This window comes from Malania oleifera, chromosome 8 (genome assembly GCF_029873635.1).
Source record: "Malania oleifera isolate guangnan ecotype guangnan chromosome 8, ASM2987363v1, whole genome shotgun sequence".
Classification (NCBI taxonomy): Eukaryota; Viridiplantae; Streptophyta; class Magnoliopsida; order Santalales; family Ximeniaceae; genus Malania; species Malania oleifera.
In genome coordinates, this window is record NC_080424.1 from 92417910 (window position 1) to 92436142 (window position 18233).

At 34.3% G+C, this 18233-nt stretch overlaps 1 pseudogene; it reads left to right on the forward strand.

The window, feature by feature from the left end:
* LOC131162816 (cytochrome P450 82A3-like) overlaps positions 1-16396 on the forward strand; it is a 61380-nt pseudogene extending 44984 nt beyond the window's left edge.
* Positions 16397-18233: the final 1837 nt, after the last annotated feature.

An 18233-nucleotide genomic window follows, 5' to 3' on the forward strand; every position in this document is an offset into this window, starting at 1 on the left:
CCATTAACAGACTGACAGAGATTTATATTCAGGAGATAGTCTGTTCTCATGGTGTGCCTGTGTCTATCGTGTTAGATTGAGATCCGCATTTCACGTCACGTTTTTAGAGGAGCTTTCGGAAGGCTCTAGGGTCTCAGTTATCTTTTAGCATGGAGTTCCATCCTTAGTCAGATGAGCAAAATGAGAGGATGATTCAGATATTAGAAGATATGCTTCGAGCATGCGTGCTGGATTTTGGGGGTAGTTGGACTCAGTTCATGCCGCTAGTGGAATTTGCGTACAATAACTGTTATCAGGCAAGCATTGGCATGATACCGTTTAAGGTGCTTCATGGTAAAAGGTTTCGTTCTCCTTTATATTGGGATGAGATGGGTGAGCAACGAGTTGTGGGGCCAGAGCTAGTGCAGCAGGCATATGATAAAGATCGGCAATCGATGTGGTTTATTATAGCGCAGGCGTCCCTTTGGTGTCTGGACCAGGAGAGGTGGACTCATCGTACTTATAGAGTTATGTTGATCTAGCATGGTTGGCCAGCCATTGCTAGGTCCCGCCTTCGGTCCATATTACCCAGTCATGTGGGTGTAAGACAAGACACCAGCCAACTAACCATCCAGGGTGTTTTCCATGTATAGTTATATGAATGATTTATATGTATAAAAATTCAATATGTTATACCAAGTTATGATAAAATAAGTTTTCCCATATATGTTACAGATAGTTTTACCAAGTATGATTTATGTACTATTATATATATAACACGAAAATACTCATGTTGTCAGACATTGATATTAGTTTATTTCTCTTACTAAGAGGTGTATTACCCTAGCTATATAAATATTTCAGGAGCCCCAGATAGAAGAGCAAATAGAGCTCCGCAGCGTTAGGGTTCAGCTATTCTACCCTGTTTGAAGGGTAAATCATTTTGCTAGGGTTTGGCAGATTTTTGGGTGGTGACCTTAGGCCACTTTTGGATATTTTGGAATGTGTGTATGTATATGACAGTTGTGGTAAATCCTGGTATTGTGTTGGTTGGATAATTTGATATGTATATTATTTTACGTTTCCTGCTGCTTAGGTATCCATGTTGTATTCTAGGTATATCCCTGGTACCTATGGGTCTAGGTTGATTATGATTTGTTAGAATTAATATATTGGATATTATTATGAAAAAAAATTATTATGGTAAATTAGGCAGGTTGTTACAGTTTGGTATCAGAGTTTAGGTTGTTAGGTTCTATAGACTTTAGAGTGTAGCAGAAATGATACCAGAGTATAGGAAAATGATTTAAGGTTTTGTTCTACAGTCTAGAGGTAGGACTTCTGTGGTGGTTTCTGTGTTTTTCCTGAGGTAACGATTTCGGGAAAACTTTAGTAAACTATTGCCGGGTTATGTTCCTATAATGTAAGACTAGATCTACAAATAAGATAAGGATGACAAAATAGGGAACTAAGTTAGGCGTGTAAATTATAAGTATAGGGTCTTTAAATCACGTTTATTATTTTTCAAGATGGACCCGGGAGGAGGTAGTGCTTATGCGAGTGCTAGTGATGGAGCAGGGCCCTCAAGTGCGGGCGGGGCTGATTCTAATGCGGTATTATGTAGTGTGGCTTAATAGGTTATGGCTGAGATTTCTAGGAGCTCCAAGGAGTAGGGAGGCTCATCTGTAGGCCATGGGTGCACAATAGAGAAATTTACCAAGATGAATCCTCCGACATTTTCAGGGTGAGTTGATTTTGCAGCCGTCGAGAATTGGATGCAAGAGATCGAGAAAGTTTTGGTAGTATTACAGTGTATGGAGCAGCAAAGGGTTCTGTTTGCCACCTATAAATTGACAGGGGAGGCTGAGAGGTGGTGGACTGCGGTGAAACTTCTAGGGCAGCAGAGGACGACACCGATAGTTATGACATGGGACCAATTTAAAAAATTATTCTTTGACAAATATTTCCCATCCACTGTTAAGGAAGTTAAAGTGGAAGAGTTCTTGAATCTGAAGCAGGGATAACAATCAGTTTAGCAGTATGTGGCGCAATTTATAAAGCTTTCCCACTTCACTCCATATATTATTCCTGATGAAGCAAAGAAGGCGAGGCAATTTGAAAGAGGTTTGAGGGAAGGCATATACAAGCAGGTGGTAGTGCTAAAAATACAGGACTTTGTTGAGTTAGTCGACAAAGCAGCCTTGGCCGAGGCTAATGAGTGCATGGATGCAAAGGAGCAAGGACAGAAGAAGAGATTTACGCCTTCAGGCTTCCAACAGGGACCTAGGCACGGTCAGTGGGGGAGATGAAACTATGGTATAGGGATAGAGACTGGAGACTGGAGGTTGTGGGGTTCAGGCGGTACATAATTTTTCTGTCTGTCAAACTTGTGGGAAGAGACACTTGGGAGAGTGTCGAGTGGGGGGAGCTATTTGCTATCGCTGCGATAGACAACGACATCTGGTGCAAGACTACCCTACACCACCAAATACCGCTCCTACTCCCAGACTGTACTCGGGAGGCTATCAGGCGCCCTGTGGAGGCCAACAGAGGAATGTAGCTCCAGCAAGGGTCTATGCTTTGACGCTTAGGAATGCAGAGACAGTTGGCGTTATGGTGACAGGTATGATTAACATGTTTTCATTTAAATTTATTGTATTCTTTGATTCAGGAGCCACACATTTATTCGTGTCTATGGAGGTTATTAGATTATATGGGCTAGAAACACAGTTGTTAGACACTGAACTGTTAGTCACTACACTGATAGGGTCTGTAGTAAGGTGTAGCAGAGTACTCTAAGGTTGTCTAGTTGATATTCTGGGGAGACTCTTGCTAGCCGATTTGATAGTATTAGATATGCACGGGTTCAATGTAATTTTTGGTATGGACTGGTTGGCAACCAATTACGCCAGCATAGACTATCGTTTGAAAGAAGTAATATTCAGACCTTTAGGAAATTAGAACTCAAGTTTATAGGGTCGCGAGTGCAATCCTCGCCTCAGTTAGTTTCAGCTATTTAGGCAAGGAGACTGCTCATGAGTGGTCGTTAGGGATTCGTGGCCTTTGTGAAGGAAAGTTCAAGGAATGAGTTAAAGCTCACTAGTACGCCAGTAGTAAAGGAGTTTACGAATGTTTTTCCATATGAGGTACCAGGCTTGCCACCTAATCGTGAGGTAGATTTTCCTATTGATCTGCTTCCAGGTACAACGCTGATCTCTAAAGCCCCTTACCAAATAGAACCAGCAGAGTTAGCAGAATTAAAGAATCAGTTACAAGATTAGCTTGATAAGGGTTTTATAAGGCCCAATGTATCTCCGTGGGGAGCTCTAGAGTTATTTGTGAAGAAGAAAGATGAGTCTCAGTTATCTTTTAGCACGACATTCCATCCTCAGTCAGATAGGTAGACTGAGAGGACAATTCAGATATTAGAAGATATGCTTCGAACATGCGTGCTGGATTTTGGGGGTAGTTGGACTCAGTTCATGTCGTTGGTGGAATTTACGCACAATAACAGTTATTAGGCCAGCATTGGCATGACACCGTTTGATGCGCTCTATGATAGAAGATGTCGTTCTCCTTTATATTGGGATGAGATGGGTGAGCGGCAAGTTATGGGGCCAGAGCTAGTCCAGCAAGCAAATGATAATGTTTGACTCATCAGATACAGAATCAGTGTAGCTCAAAGCCGATAGGAAAGTTACACCGATACCCGCTACAGGAAATTGGAGTTTGATATCGGCGCTCATGTGTTTTTGAAAATAGCTCCGTTAAAAAGGGTTATGAGATTTGGGAAGAAAGGTAAACTTAGTCCTAGGTTCATTGGCCCGTTTGAGATTCTAAAGAGAGTGGGACCGGTTGCCTATAGGTTAGCTTTACCACTTGTGTTCTCCAAGATACACGGCGTATTCCATCTCCCCATGTTGAGGAAATACGTCTCAGACCCTTCTCACATAATTAGTTATGGTGAATTAGAGTTCAATGATTCACTAGTTAATGAGGAAGTACCAGTACAGATTCTGGACAAGAAAAAACAAGAATTACGTAATAAGAAGATTCCTCTAGTGAAAGTCCTATGGAGAAATCATGCAATAGAATAAGCTTCTTGGGAGTTCGAGGAAGAGATGAGGTAGAAATATCTACATTTATTCAATAGGGTTTAGTTATAATCAAGAAGGTGTAAGTGGTTATGAGATATTTCTTTTATAGGTTAGTTAGTATATATAATAGCTTAGTTACTAAGTAGAATTTTAGTTTGGAGATAATTTTATTTTATATATATGCAATCTCCCGAAACTTTGAATGTAACCACAATATTCCTCCGCCATAAGTGAGGGTAAGTAATAAAATAAGTAGATTATTTATCTTTAAGGGATGGTGAATCATATGGATGGTAAATTTTGAGGACGAAATTTTATAAGGAGAGGAGAATGTAGAGACCGGAAAAAATTATAATAATTAAATAATAAGGGAAAGGAGAGAGGAAGGTAAATTGTAATTTGGAATTTAAATAGGGTCTCGTCGACGAACACACCATGCTTGCCGACGAACACGCTTGATGGGATCGTCAATAGGGACACGTGTCTCATCGATAAGAAGATACCAGGAGGCAATTTTCGGTTCTGAATTTCGTCGATGAGGAATAATCATTCGTCGACGAACTCCCTTTGTACCCTCGTCAATGAAGTGACATGGCTTGTCGACGAAGGCAGGAGTATAACTAATCGTAAACTTGGATTCAACACAGATTTTTCAGCCAAAATAGGTTTTCTCTCTCCTATTCATCCCCACTCCCTTCTCTCTAAGATATTGGGTCTGTTCGTCATTGGATCGATGATCTGAAGCTGCCACGCTACTCCTAGGGAAGTTCTCTTCAAATCTGCTAGAGTAAATCACTAGTGGGGCTAACTTGGACTCCATCTCAAGTTTAGGGTAAGACTTTATAGAATAGGTAGCACTCGAAGAAATACTGAAATTTTGTTCGGGGTGATGTTGTTTACAGGATGTTGAATGGAGAACCCTGCGGGTGTAGGACTAGTCATTTTAGGGGCTTTCCAAAAGTCAAGTAAAGGGATAAACTAAGTCAAGATTTCATGAAAATGTATTTATTATTTTACAGCATTTAATTTCAGATAAATATGTATTTATATTAGAATTATGTTGGAGATAATGATGTTGACCAAATATGGATTTCATGTATAAATCAGAAATAGGATTATTATCTCTTTGGTGTGGCATGAGTAATATTTACCATGAAAATTATGATAATGAAATATTATGTTTACAAAATAAGTATGTTATTTTTCACGAAAATGTTAAAATGATAGAGGGATTTTTCAAACTAAGGAATTTATATGATATGTTGGCGTAAGGGCCGAGAATTTTATACAATATGCCAGCATAAGGGTCGAGGTTTTATATAAAATACCGGTGTAAGGGCCGAAGGTTTTTACGATATGATATACCGACGTAAGGACCGTGATTTACAAGATACAAAATGCTGGCATAAGGTCCGTAAATTTATATGATATGTTATGCAAAGTTTTATGAAGATATTAACATGAAAGATATTATTATGAGATAGCCATGTATCATTATTTGGAAATATATTATATGTTTTCAGAATCTGGTTGGCTTGGTTTAGGCTTTCACGAAGCACGGTATCATAGCTATATGATCACGATCATGTTTATGTTAGTGCTACGACTTGCCGTAAGGGACAGTGGGAGATCGGCAGTCGATGTGGTTTATTGTAGCGTAGGTGTCCCTCTGGTGTCTGGACCAGGAGGGGCAGAACGATGTGGTTTATTGTAGCGCAGGTGTCCCTCTGGTGTCTGGACCAGGAGGGGCAGACCCATCGTACTTACAGACTTATGTTGATCTAGCATGATCGGTTAGTCATTGCTAGGTCCCGCTGGGATGACCCAAAAATATATATGCGATTAAATAATAATAATAATAATAAAGTCGATGTGGTTTATTGTAGCGTAGGTGTCCCTCTGGTGTCCGGACCAGGAGGGGCAAAAAGATGTGGTTTATTGTAGCGCAGGTGTCCCTCTGGTGTCCGGACCAGGAGGGGCAGACCCATCGTACTTACAGACTTATGTTGATCTAGCATGGTTGGTTAGTCATTGCTAGGTCCCGCTGTGATGACCCAAAAATATATATGCGATTAAATAATAATAATAATAATAATAATAATAATAATAATAATAATAATAATAATAATAATAATAATAATGGTTATTAAGTTAATATCAATATAGAGGTACTTTCTGTAGAATCTTTGATTCCATATTTGATGCCTAAGAAAGACCTTGTCTTAGCGAGTGCTCAGAGACCATTGCGGCTCAGTCACTCCCTAGGGTTGGCCTGGTCAAAATAAAATTTCATAAGATAAACACTATTTGTACGCGTAAATAAGTACATATACATAAAATAATATTTTAATAGACATAATTTGTAGAAATACATGATAGAATACTAATAATAATATACGTATCCTATGATGGGCCCACAAGACTGTGTGGGGCCCACATGAATGCCGAAGTCGTGTGGGGTCCACATGAGTCCCAAAGCTGTGTAGGACTCATAAAACCGTATGAGAACTATGGGAATTACGTAAGACCCACTTGGGTCTTGAAGTTGTGTGGGACCCACATGAGTTCTGAAGTTGTGTGGGGTCTACATGAGTCCTGAAACTATGTAGGGCTCATAAAATCGTGTGAGGACGATTGAAGTTACGTAGGACCCACTTGGGTGTCGAAGTTGTGTGGGGCACACACGAGTTTTCAAAATTCAAATTTAATTCTTTTAAAAAAAATACTAAAACATGACTTAAAAATAATAACAATGTTAATGATAATAATAATAATAGTAATGATTTTAAAAAAATTAAAAATTAATTAAGAATTAATTAAATGGGAGTGGTGGCAAGCACTCCCACATGACCTTTATCTTTATCCCATACTCAAACTCATACCTAACTCAACTCTTACCCATTCTTTAATTTAAAAAAAAAAATTATAATTTCACCCCTCCCCACACTTTTACAAATTTCAATTCTTCCCCAAAATTTTTCTATAAATAGGAAACTCTCAACCTTCATTTTTCATAAAAATTTTCAAAGGAAGAAAACGATTAGTGAGTGAAAGAATTAGTGGTGGAGAGAGAATTTTTGAGTAAGTTCTCACTCATCCACTCTTTCCGATCTCATTTCTCAGAGATATTCATTGTATTCGTAGCACAAGGTAAAAGAAGAGGTAAGTAAATTTGATTATGTTAGATTTTTATTTAAAATTCATACTCGAGTTTATTTGTAAGTAAATTTCGATTATGTTAGTTAGTTTCATAAATTCTCTTGAGTTTATTTTTACACATATTTAATTATACTAGTTTTATCTTTAATATACTTGCATTTATTCTAGAGTTAATAAATGTTCTAAACCCGTCGAGTATTTTACATAATTAATTTCTATTCAAAAACATAATTTTAATACGAAAATTGTGTGGCATTGGTTTATTTATACGTTACATATTTCACCAAAATATGAGTAAAGATTACATGAGTTGAATTTTTTTACGTTGCGTATTTCACAAAAATATGAGTAAAAATGATATTTTCATCATATTATTTTAATTGTACAAATTATATAATAAAAATATTTTTAAAACCCCTTATGACAAAAAAAGTTCAAAATTACAAATGCTCGGTACCGCAGCTTAAAGTTTAAATGGATCAGAGTACACCCACACTGTTTACAGAGTGGTTTTATATGGTAGTGGATTTCTCCTGAGTGCACACCTGGGTCAGACTAGGGTTTAACAGGGAAAATCTCACTTATGATTATGTACGTTGATTTAGTTTGGTCGCCTAGGCAGTTAAGTCCAGTTTTCAGACCCCATAACCCAGTCATGGGGATAAACATAACTTACAATTAACAGGCCTAAAAGTGATTTTTACAGTATATGTATATACATATTTAATTACATGTACTGAGTTATTGATGATTTGAAAGTAAAGTATAAGTTTATATGAACTTAGTCATTCTTGTGCCTAAATGATGATCTAAAGGAAATGTATAAAGAAAAATATATGTGTATATAATTAAAAGTTATAATTACAGTTTTTAAAGTTAAAAGTTTAATTTAACAGTTATAGTATATGTTTATAAAATTTTATTGCTGTAGTTGATGACAAAAGTTTTATGCAAAAATTTTTAAATTTACATTTATTTTAAAAGCATTTTTAAAGTTATAGTATTAAATATTATTTTACGAAATTAAAATATCTTGAAAGCTCATTTTAACCACACACTAATAATAATCTTATTTACTTATTAAGCGTCGTCTCACCCCAATCATTATTTTACATTTCAGATCATTTTGAGGAGCGTACTAGAAATCTGGAGTAACAAGTGCATGGGCGGGAGTAGAATAAAAAAATTAACATAATACAATTTAAAATATGTTTGTGTATTTTAGAATTTTAAAACTTTGCATTTTAATAATTGAGACATATATTTGTAATAAAGCTAATTAGTGCTCTAGTAATAAAAATGATTTAGATTTATTTGCATCCGCTGAAAAATTTATATGTAGGAACCCATTAGGGTTTGGGTCCTTATACCCGCCTTCGGGCCGCACAACCTAGTCATGTGGGGTTAAGATATGACACCAGATAGCTAGTCTTCTAGGGTGTTTTCCATGTACAGTTATTTAAGATGATTTATATGTATAGAAATTCAGTATGTTATACCATGTTATGATAAAATATGTTTTTCCAAATATGTTACAAATAATTTTACCAAGTATGATTTATGTACTGTTATATGTATAACACAAAAATACTCATGTTGCCACACACTGATATTAGTTTATTTCCCTTTGTTGACTTGATAGGTCATACCTTGTTTTGATCATGACAAATACCTTGGTATTTAATGGTTGCCAACTTTGTGTGCAGGTTTTTATTGGCACATACTCATATAATGGCATTCGGCAACCTGAAGTGAAGCTTGAAGACCGTGAAGATTCTATTTCATATTAAAAAGACAATTAATGTAATATGGGTCTGTAATAGCAATTAGGGACATGGTGTGTAATAATCTTCGCATGTCATGCATGTAGGTTTGTAAGCTCAAACATGTCATAGATTGACCATAGGGACCGAATGACCTTAGGGCACCCTTCAGTCGACCGACGCTAGATTTTTGGGACTATCTCAAAAGGGCCTTAGTAAGACCCTAGTATGACTCTAGGTCCCAACACTCTCACATATATCATACAAAATAAAAGAGTGTTAAAAATGTGCTTAAAATGAATATTATTAAGGAAAATGAGAGAATTCGGGCGACCGAACCTCGGGAGTTCAAAACTCCTCGGGCGCCCGAACTGTTGAGAAGTCAACAATTGACTTGGGCTCTCAGGCGATCGAACCATTTTGTGCATACCTTCCACGAGCGCTCGAACCCTTCGAAAGGAACATTCCACCAACTCAGGCTACCAAGAGATATAGTTCAAAAAGAGCCCCGGGCGACTGAACAGATGAGTTTGGGCGATCAACCCTATGACTAGGTGCTCAAAGTTACGAACAACGACTACTAACTTTGATTCGGGTTACCGAAGCATGACATGGGCGACTGAACCTATTTAAATACCTTTTATTCCTGTGTCTATTCGGGCAACCGAACCAAAGTTCAACCACCCGAACCTAGCCGGGTTAAACTTAATTTAACTGAGATAAAATTGAGTTAATGAGGGTTAAATGTGCTTAAGCATTTTTGAATTTTTCTAATAATACCCAGTAGGTCCTAAACGGTTATATTTTTTCCTTGGTCTATAATTATGAGTTCATTTGTGAGGATTAAGCAGAGATTAAGAAAAATCATTAGCCAAAATTCTCTCAAACCCAAAATCCCATTTTGCCTATAATACTTCCAAACACTCTCACACCTTCATTCCATTGATTAATCTTAGCTTTGTGAGAGTTCTTGCTTGGGTTATTGCTTAATAGTATTGTTCATACTCCCATTGCTTTGCTTGGTTGATTGGTATTAATTTTGGGGAGTTAAGCAAGGTTTTCCCACTGATTTTATTCAATAAATCTTGTGTTGGGAAAAACCCAGTAGCTTAAGGATCTTTGCATTGTCATTGCAAAGATTCCTATAGCTTGATTTTGTTGTGCAAAATATTTTTTAACAAGCTATATTATTCTTTCAAACAACTCTTGAGCATATTTCATTGAAGAAAATATTTTTGAGTTGTTCTCAGTATTTGCAGCATCTTTGAAACTATGGTGCATTATTGAGATTTGATATTTATTGTTTCAAAGAAATAGCTTGATTTGAGCACTCTTGAGCACCTTACTAATTATACCATATTGAGTGTTGATAGTTCAACTATTTGCATCACTGAGCTTACACTTCCTATATTGTTGATGTGTGATTGATTAAGTATACTATGCGTATTGGGGTACATATCTGTTTTACAATACTGTAGTATTTCCAGGCGTGGCTTGAGGGGGCGGTAATCCAGCCCGGTAAGGATTGTGTAGGTTGAGGTCAGCCCGTGTTAATTGACCTAGTTGTAAAGGTTGAGGTCAACCCTGTGCTAATTGATCTGATTGTTTAGGTGCCACTCCACCTGCTAAGTGAGCCTATAGTGGTAATCCTTGTACTTGTTAGCCTAAGCGGGGACGTTGGCAGTATTAGCCAAACCCCAATAACATATCGTGTGTCTGTTTATATTTCTGCACTTTATATTTATTGCAAGTGTATGTTACAGTGTGAATGCAGTGCATGATTTAATTTCTGCATATCATTATCTACGCAATTAGTGTATGATTAGAAAGACCCTAGGTTGTGTTATATGACTATCTCATTTAACCTAGGAGAGAACTTTTAAAATTCCAATTCACCCCCCCCCCCCTCTTGGGAATACATCAAATCTAACACCCTTACTGAGAGGTGTCTCACCCCAACTATATAAATAGCTCAGGAGCCCTAGATAGAAGAGTGGATAGATTTCCGTAGCGTTAGGGTTAAACTATTCTACCCTGTCTGAAGGGTAAATCATTTTGTTAGGGTCTGACAAATTTTTGGGTGGTGACCCTAGGCCACTTTTGGATATTTTGGCATATGTGTATGTATATGACAGTTGTGGTAAACTTTGGTATTGTGTTAATTGGATAATTTAATATCTATATGATTTTACGTTTCTTGCTATTTACATAGGTTCAGGTTGATTATGATTTGTTAGAATTATTATATTGAATATTATTATGGAAAAAAAAATATTATGGTAAATTAGGCAGGTCGCCACAATATCTACTTAGTATAAGAAACATGTTTGCTTGTACACAAATTTGATTATTTGTTGTGTTCCTCACGTGTGGTCAGAAGAGCGAGACTTGCTCTATGAAAAGTTTTGAATTGGCTTTGACCCAGTTAGGAAAGTTAGGTGCACCATCCAATTAAGGTATTGTATTAAGTGTCACTCCATCCGTTACGCGAACCTTAGTAAAATCCTCTTACTTGTGAGCTTGAGGTAGGGATGTTGGCAATATTGGCCAAATCCAGATAACATTTCTTGTGACTGCTTTTAATTTATGCAATTTAAATTTCAGCACTTAAATGTTTGCGTTTAATTTTTAATTAAGTTTATGATTGTATAGAAAGACCCTAGGCTTGTGTAATACTGTTGCTAGAATTTGAATTGACCTAAGAAGAAAATTTTAAATATACCCAATTCACCCCCTCTTGGGAATACACTAATTCCAACACATACCAAATTAGATACAAAAAATAAAACTAAAATTGACACCTACCTTTGATCTACAACTCCACCAACCTTTAAGAGAAAACCGTTGACGATTTTTTTTTTCTGACTCTCAGAAAACCATTGCCGGTTTTTTCTTTAACCGGCCCAAAATTACCGTTTACCTATTACTGACCCACTGTAAATCCCCATAAACGTCGACGATTTTCTTTTCACTCTAGAAAACCATCACCGGTTTTCTCCTCTCCTAGCCAAAATTTCTCTCTATAACTCTCATTGTCTCTGTCTACCACATTGTGTGTGAAATTCCCCATATGAGTCGCTCACTATGTGAATGCCTCTGTTTGTCTCTCTTCTCTCTATGTGTCTCTCTATTTATAGACTTTTGAGAGATGATTTAAATTAAATTGTGATTGATTAATTAATTCTAATTGCTCAATTAGCCTTTAATTTTATTAATCAGAAATTCAGTGTAAATCATTCATGCCAATCACATTTATATTTTATTTTTGGCACATGTTTAACCTTTTTTTTTTGCCTAGCGAGTTTGAAATAGTAGTTGCAAATTGAAGACTACTGGCCCACTTCCATTCATCTTGGTTTTTCTTTCTTTCTTTCTTTCTTTTTTTCATTTTATCCCCACATGTTTAACCTTTTTGTTTTTTTGTTTAATAAAAGTGAAGCTTGCGGGTTTTCTTTATAGCTAGCACTGCAGAGAAAATTGTCGATGATTTTTTTTTCTGACTCTCAGAAAACCATTGCCGGTTTTCTCTTTAACTGGCCCAAAATTACAGTTTACCTGTTACGGACCTACGGTAAATCCCCATAATCGTCAACGATTTTCTTTTCACTCTAGAAAACCGTCAACGGTTTTCTCCTCTCCCAGCCAAAAATCTATTTTTCTCAATTTTTATTATTATTATTATATTTTTTGGGTTTTTTACAGATTTTCTCGGTGTTTTCTATGTTTTCTAGTTTTCTCTTATCTATGTGTTATTTTTCCGTAGGTTAATTTTTTTTTTTTTAAAAAGGATCAAAGTTCCTCAAACCATTAAACCCTAGATAAGTTCCCCTTTCCGATTACGGCGTCGACACTATCAACAAATCTACATGCTTGGTAAATAATCAATCAATACAACTCCTTCTTCTTCTTCGATTTGTCTGGTAAATAATCAATCAATATAACTTCTTCTTCTTCTTCTTCTTCTTCTTCTTTTTCTTCTTCGTCTTTATTACTTTTTTTTATCTCTTGGAGAAGACAATTTTCATGATTATAAAATCCGACGGGAGAGTAAGATTTTATTGATGTCGTCCAATTATGATCCTGATATTTTCATCAAATCTACATGGCTGGTACAAATCGTTATTTCTTTTCAATTAAAATATCTTCGTCATTTAAAGGTCGAATTTTTTCTATTTTTTTATTCGAAAATTGATGTCGGTAACCAAAGGGACCCATCTTGGGAATATTTGGAACTTCACAAATAAAATTTTTTTTGGTGTTCAATTGAAAAGTCCAATTCTAATTGTTTTCCAACAAGAGGACCCTACCAACATACCTAAAATGGATCAAGTATCCAGTTCCATTCAACCATCACCTGCTCCTCGCCGACCACAAATTATTAGGGATTGAATGTTCTAATAAAGTACTCATTTTATTGACTTGATATACCAGCCACAAATCTAAATTGAAATATACAAATTAATATAACATAAAATTTAGAAAATTAGAAAACAAGCCGTCTATTTTTGTGCTTGCTTTAAAATCTAAAAATAAAAATAAAAATAAAAATTATTTGACACATTTAAACAAAATCTTCTTTTTCTTACCTTTTTAATATGAACTTTGAAATTTTTAAAAATTTATTAAAATTTTTATAATTCCTTGGAAAACTAAAAATTGAAAATGGAATGGGGTCCATTTGGAAAATAAAAAAGGAAAGAAAAATAGAGAAAAAAAATTAGTTTCGGTTATATTTTTTATTATATGAAATTTTATTTTAATGCGATTAAAAAATTTTAAAAAATAAATATTAATGATATATAAAATCAAAATTTTCTTTTTAAATCTTACATAACTATTTTTATTTTATTTTTTTTCAATATTTATAATAACTAAACACAAAAATGCAATTTTTTTTAAACTTTTCTTTTCTTTCTTTAACATTTTTTAAATTCTAAACTAAACAGGTCCTAATATTTTTTTCGCCACAAAGCTTAGGCTGGGGATGAAGTATGGTGTATTTACTGGAAAAATATTAGCTACACTCTTAATAAGCTTGCTAACTATTGGTTAGATTAAAAAATTATAGTGCTCAATACTTGATCTAATTAAAAATATATAATTTTTTTTCTAATGTTAAAATACGGAAAAATATAATTATTAATTAATTTAATATTTTCTCTTCTATTATACTGTTTAAGTGCAAGCATCTATATTTAATTCTAATATTTACTTGGGGTCGAATAGACTTAGAGAACAAAAATTAAGCCCTATTTACACATCCATGCTTACTTTTTGTAAAAGAATGAATTATATATTCAATCCAAAGAGTTTATTAAATGAGGGTCAATTTAGTATTATTGTTAGTTTTAGTTTTTCAATTTCATTTTTGAATAATGAAAAGATATATTATAAAAATGCATTTGTTTATATTTCTAATTTTCTATTTTTATTGTTGGTTTTTCAGTTATTTATTAAAAAAGAATGAAAATCAAATTTTATGATTTTAAGTTGTTTTACCAACATGCTGTCAAAAAATTAAATATTCAAAAATATTTTTTTTAAAATTAAATCATTTATTTTGTACACACTTTTTATTAAAATTGAAATAAAATAATAATACAAGTATAAAAAATTGAAATAAAAATATCCATAGATTTCAAAAAACAAATTAAGTAATAAAAATTAATAAAAAATATTTTTACTACTTTTCAATTATCACTTTTAGAATATAACAATTAAGTAAAATAATTATAATCATTTTAATTTTTATTAGAGTTTTTTTAAATTTGTTTTATTTTGCACTTATATGATTTAGTTATATTTTTAAAATATATTATTTGATTTATAGATAAAAATGAATATTTTTAATTAAAATTTTAATTTATTTTAAATTTACAAATATTAATCAAATAGGTTGCTAATTTTAGATATTTTATTTCAACTTTTTAATTTCTTTTTCTTATTTTTCATTTTCATAATTTTTAATAGAGATACCAAACTAGCCCTAAAGTTTCAAGTTTCACCTTAAAAACATAAGAAACTATATATATGGATTGAAAATGTATATATGCCCAGGCCCATCTTACCAAAGTAAGGTTTGGTTCACAATTGGAATTAGAATTGAAATCAAAATCAAAATCTATTCAATTGTAAACGGAATGTCACATTTCTTTCTCATGTTTGGTTCAATAGTTAGTATATATAAATATAGGAATCATAAATGAGTCTAGTTAGTATAAAAATACTATTCAATTAATTTAGTGTGAAATAATAATATTATAAATATAATTATTATATAATATTATTTTATTACTATACAATAAATAATTTGTTACAATAAAATAATTTTGATAATCATGCACTTGATTATACTTTACGTATTATTATTATTATTATTATTATTATTATGTTTTAATAATATTATTAATATTATATTTTATCTTATATTTTATAAGTATTATCTTTTAATATGTAATTTATTAATAAAAATATCACATGCTATGACGCTGTAACATAATTTATTATTTAATATAAAAGAACAAAATAATAAAACAATCACCATAGCATTATATTATGTTATGCAATAGTATTTTATTATTTTCTCGTATATATTTTAAAAGTATTATATTTTGCTATAAAATATTATTTTGATTTTATAGTAAAAGTTTGAAATCAAAATGAAAAGGTATGTAAGAGGAGAAATCATCTGAATAAGATTAAGCATTACAATTCTGATTCCAATATTTAGAGTTGATCTCATTAACAAATACTACAAGTGTGTTGTCTATGGTATACATAATTGACCGCAGGCTCTCATGTTGGGGGGCTCCGACACCTCAACTGTGACGCTGGTATGGGCTCTCTGCTTGCTCCTCAACAATCCCCACACTCTAAAGAAAGTCCAACAAGAATTGGACGCCCAGGTTGGGAGACAGCAACAACTACAGGGAACTCATATCAAACACTTGGTATACATCCAAGCCATCATTTACCCCACCGCGCCTCTAGGAGCACCTCACGAATCCATAGAAGATTGCACCGTCGGTGACCACCATGTCCCCACCAGCACACGCCTAGTGGTGAACTTGTGGAAGGTTCACCGAGACCCGCAAGTGTGGCCCGATCCAGATGAGTTTCGATCGGAGAGATTTTTGACAACCCACAAGGATGTGGATGTGAGGGGGCAGAATTTTGAGTTGATCCCATTCAGCAACGGCAGAAGAATGTGCCCTGGAGTTTCTTTTGCTCTTCAGGTTGTGCATTTTACACTATCCAATTTGCTGCATAGGTTTGAGATTGCGACTCTAGACAACGACCCAGTTGACATGGGGGAGTGCTTTGGGCTAACCATGACTAAGGCAACGCCGCTGGAAGTCCCCCTTCTCACCTCGCCTGCCTTCTCACCTATATGTGTAAGGTAATTTGCCAGTTGGTGTGAGAAGAGTCTGTTAGAAGATTTCAGGTATCCAATCGCTTGCTTAATGTTTAATATTTTAGCTTTGAGATAATTTTGATTTGGGTCAATTTAAATAAAGTGTAATATGAAATTATATTTAATTTTTTATAAATTTTTCATAAATTCAAATTTGAACATTCCAAATTAATCTTCCCGATACGATTTAAATTTTTCTTTGAATAAAAAAAAAACAAAGTTTATGTAATGATGTAGAAGTAATAAAATTAAGAAAAATGACTGCAAGCGAACTGAGTTAGAAGTTTATAATACACGCAAACTCCTTTTTTTTGTTTGCTTTCGTTTTTCCAAAGTTCTATTAGACCAATTATTTGATGATCCAATTTCATAACGCTTTTCACAAGTAGTCCCTCGGCACACACAGACACACACACACACACACACACACAGATATATATATATAAGACCTTCATTTGTTTAATGATGAAGTGACTTATGCTTTAAGTTTAGCCCTTCCACAGCTAAAATAAAGATATATTTGTCGACACCCCAATTTTGATCAGGTCATTTTCGAGAAAATCAGATGTAATAAAAGTTGACTTTGAATTTGGGAAGTTGGAGGAACGTGTTTGAAAGTCCTGGTATTCTTAATTGAATCCCGATATTTTAAATTGAGTCTTGATGTTTTTAAATCAACCCCCAGTGTTTTAAATTAAGTCCTTGAATTCCGAGTTTTCAAATCGAGTCCTATTTTAAATTGGAGTCCTGTTTTAAAAATCGAGTCCCGGTTATTTTCGAAAATGAGTTCAGGATATTTTTAAAATAGAGTCCTTTTAAGTTTTTAAATCGAGTCTTTTAATTTAAAAAATGAGTTTTTAATTAAGGGCCTATTAATCTTAAATTGAGTCTTGGAATTTTTGAGTTGAATCTTTTAATTTTAGATTGAGCCCTTCAATTTTTTTTTAAGTCTTTGAATTTATAAACTGAGTCTTTCAAATTTTTGGAATGGATTTTTAAATTTTAAATTGATTTTTTAAGATTTTTGAATTTTCAACTGGGTCTTTTGATTTTAAAATCGAGTATTTTATTGAGTCATTTTTTTTCGAGTTTGGGTCCTTCTATTGTCGGGAATCAAGTATTATTTTTAAAACTCAAAACTTTACTTTGGAAAAACAAAATGGGACAACAAAAATAAATATATAAGAATTTCCAAAAATAAAATGAAGGGAAAAGCAACAATGCCCAACTGAAAAGAATACATGGAAATTAGGGAGTACAAACAATGGGTGTGGACAAAAACCTTGTGGGTACATCCAACAAAGAAAAAAGAAATTCAAAAAGAAACAAATAAAAAAAGAAGAGCCTATGAGTAGTGGAAAAATATTCTCTCCCAAACAGAACTGCGCGTGTACATGGAAAAATATGCTTCTATTGTAACTTCTTTGGGCGCCATTATTGCTAGACTCTCTATAAAGAGAGAGCCTAGGCACATGCATAGGGGCATTCCATCAGCACTATTCCTTCGTTACCTTCCCTATGAACCTTTCTCCGCTCTGGCATTCTACCAATCTCCATCTCATTCACCCTCCTATAGATGCAGCCTTCCTTCATCGTCACCTCCGTGCCACCTCTCTCCCTAACCCCCTCTCCGAGTCTCTCTCGCAACCCATTGCCTTTGCCATCATCTTCCCTTGCTTCAGTCCTCCGTGAGCCGCAACACCACCCTCCCACTGTCACCATCGTCCATGCCCCATGTAGCTCCACAGTACCTTTAGCCACTTGCAGCACCGGCACCGTCTCTGCAATACCGTTATCATTGTTGCAACTTAGGCATATTGC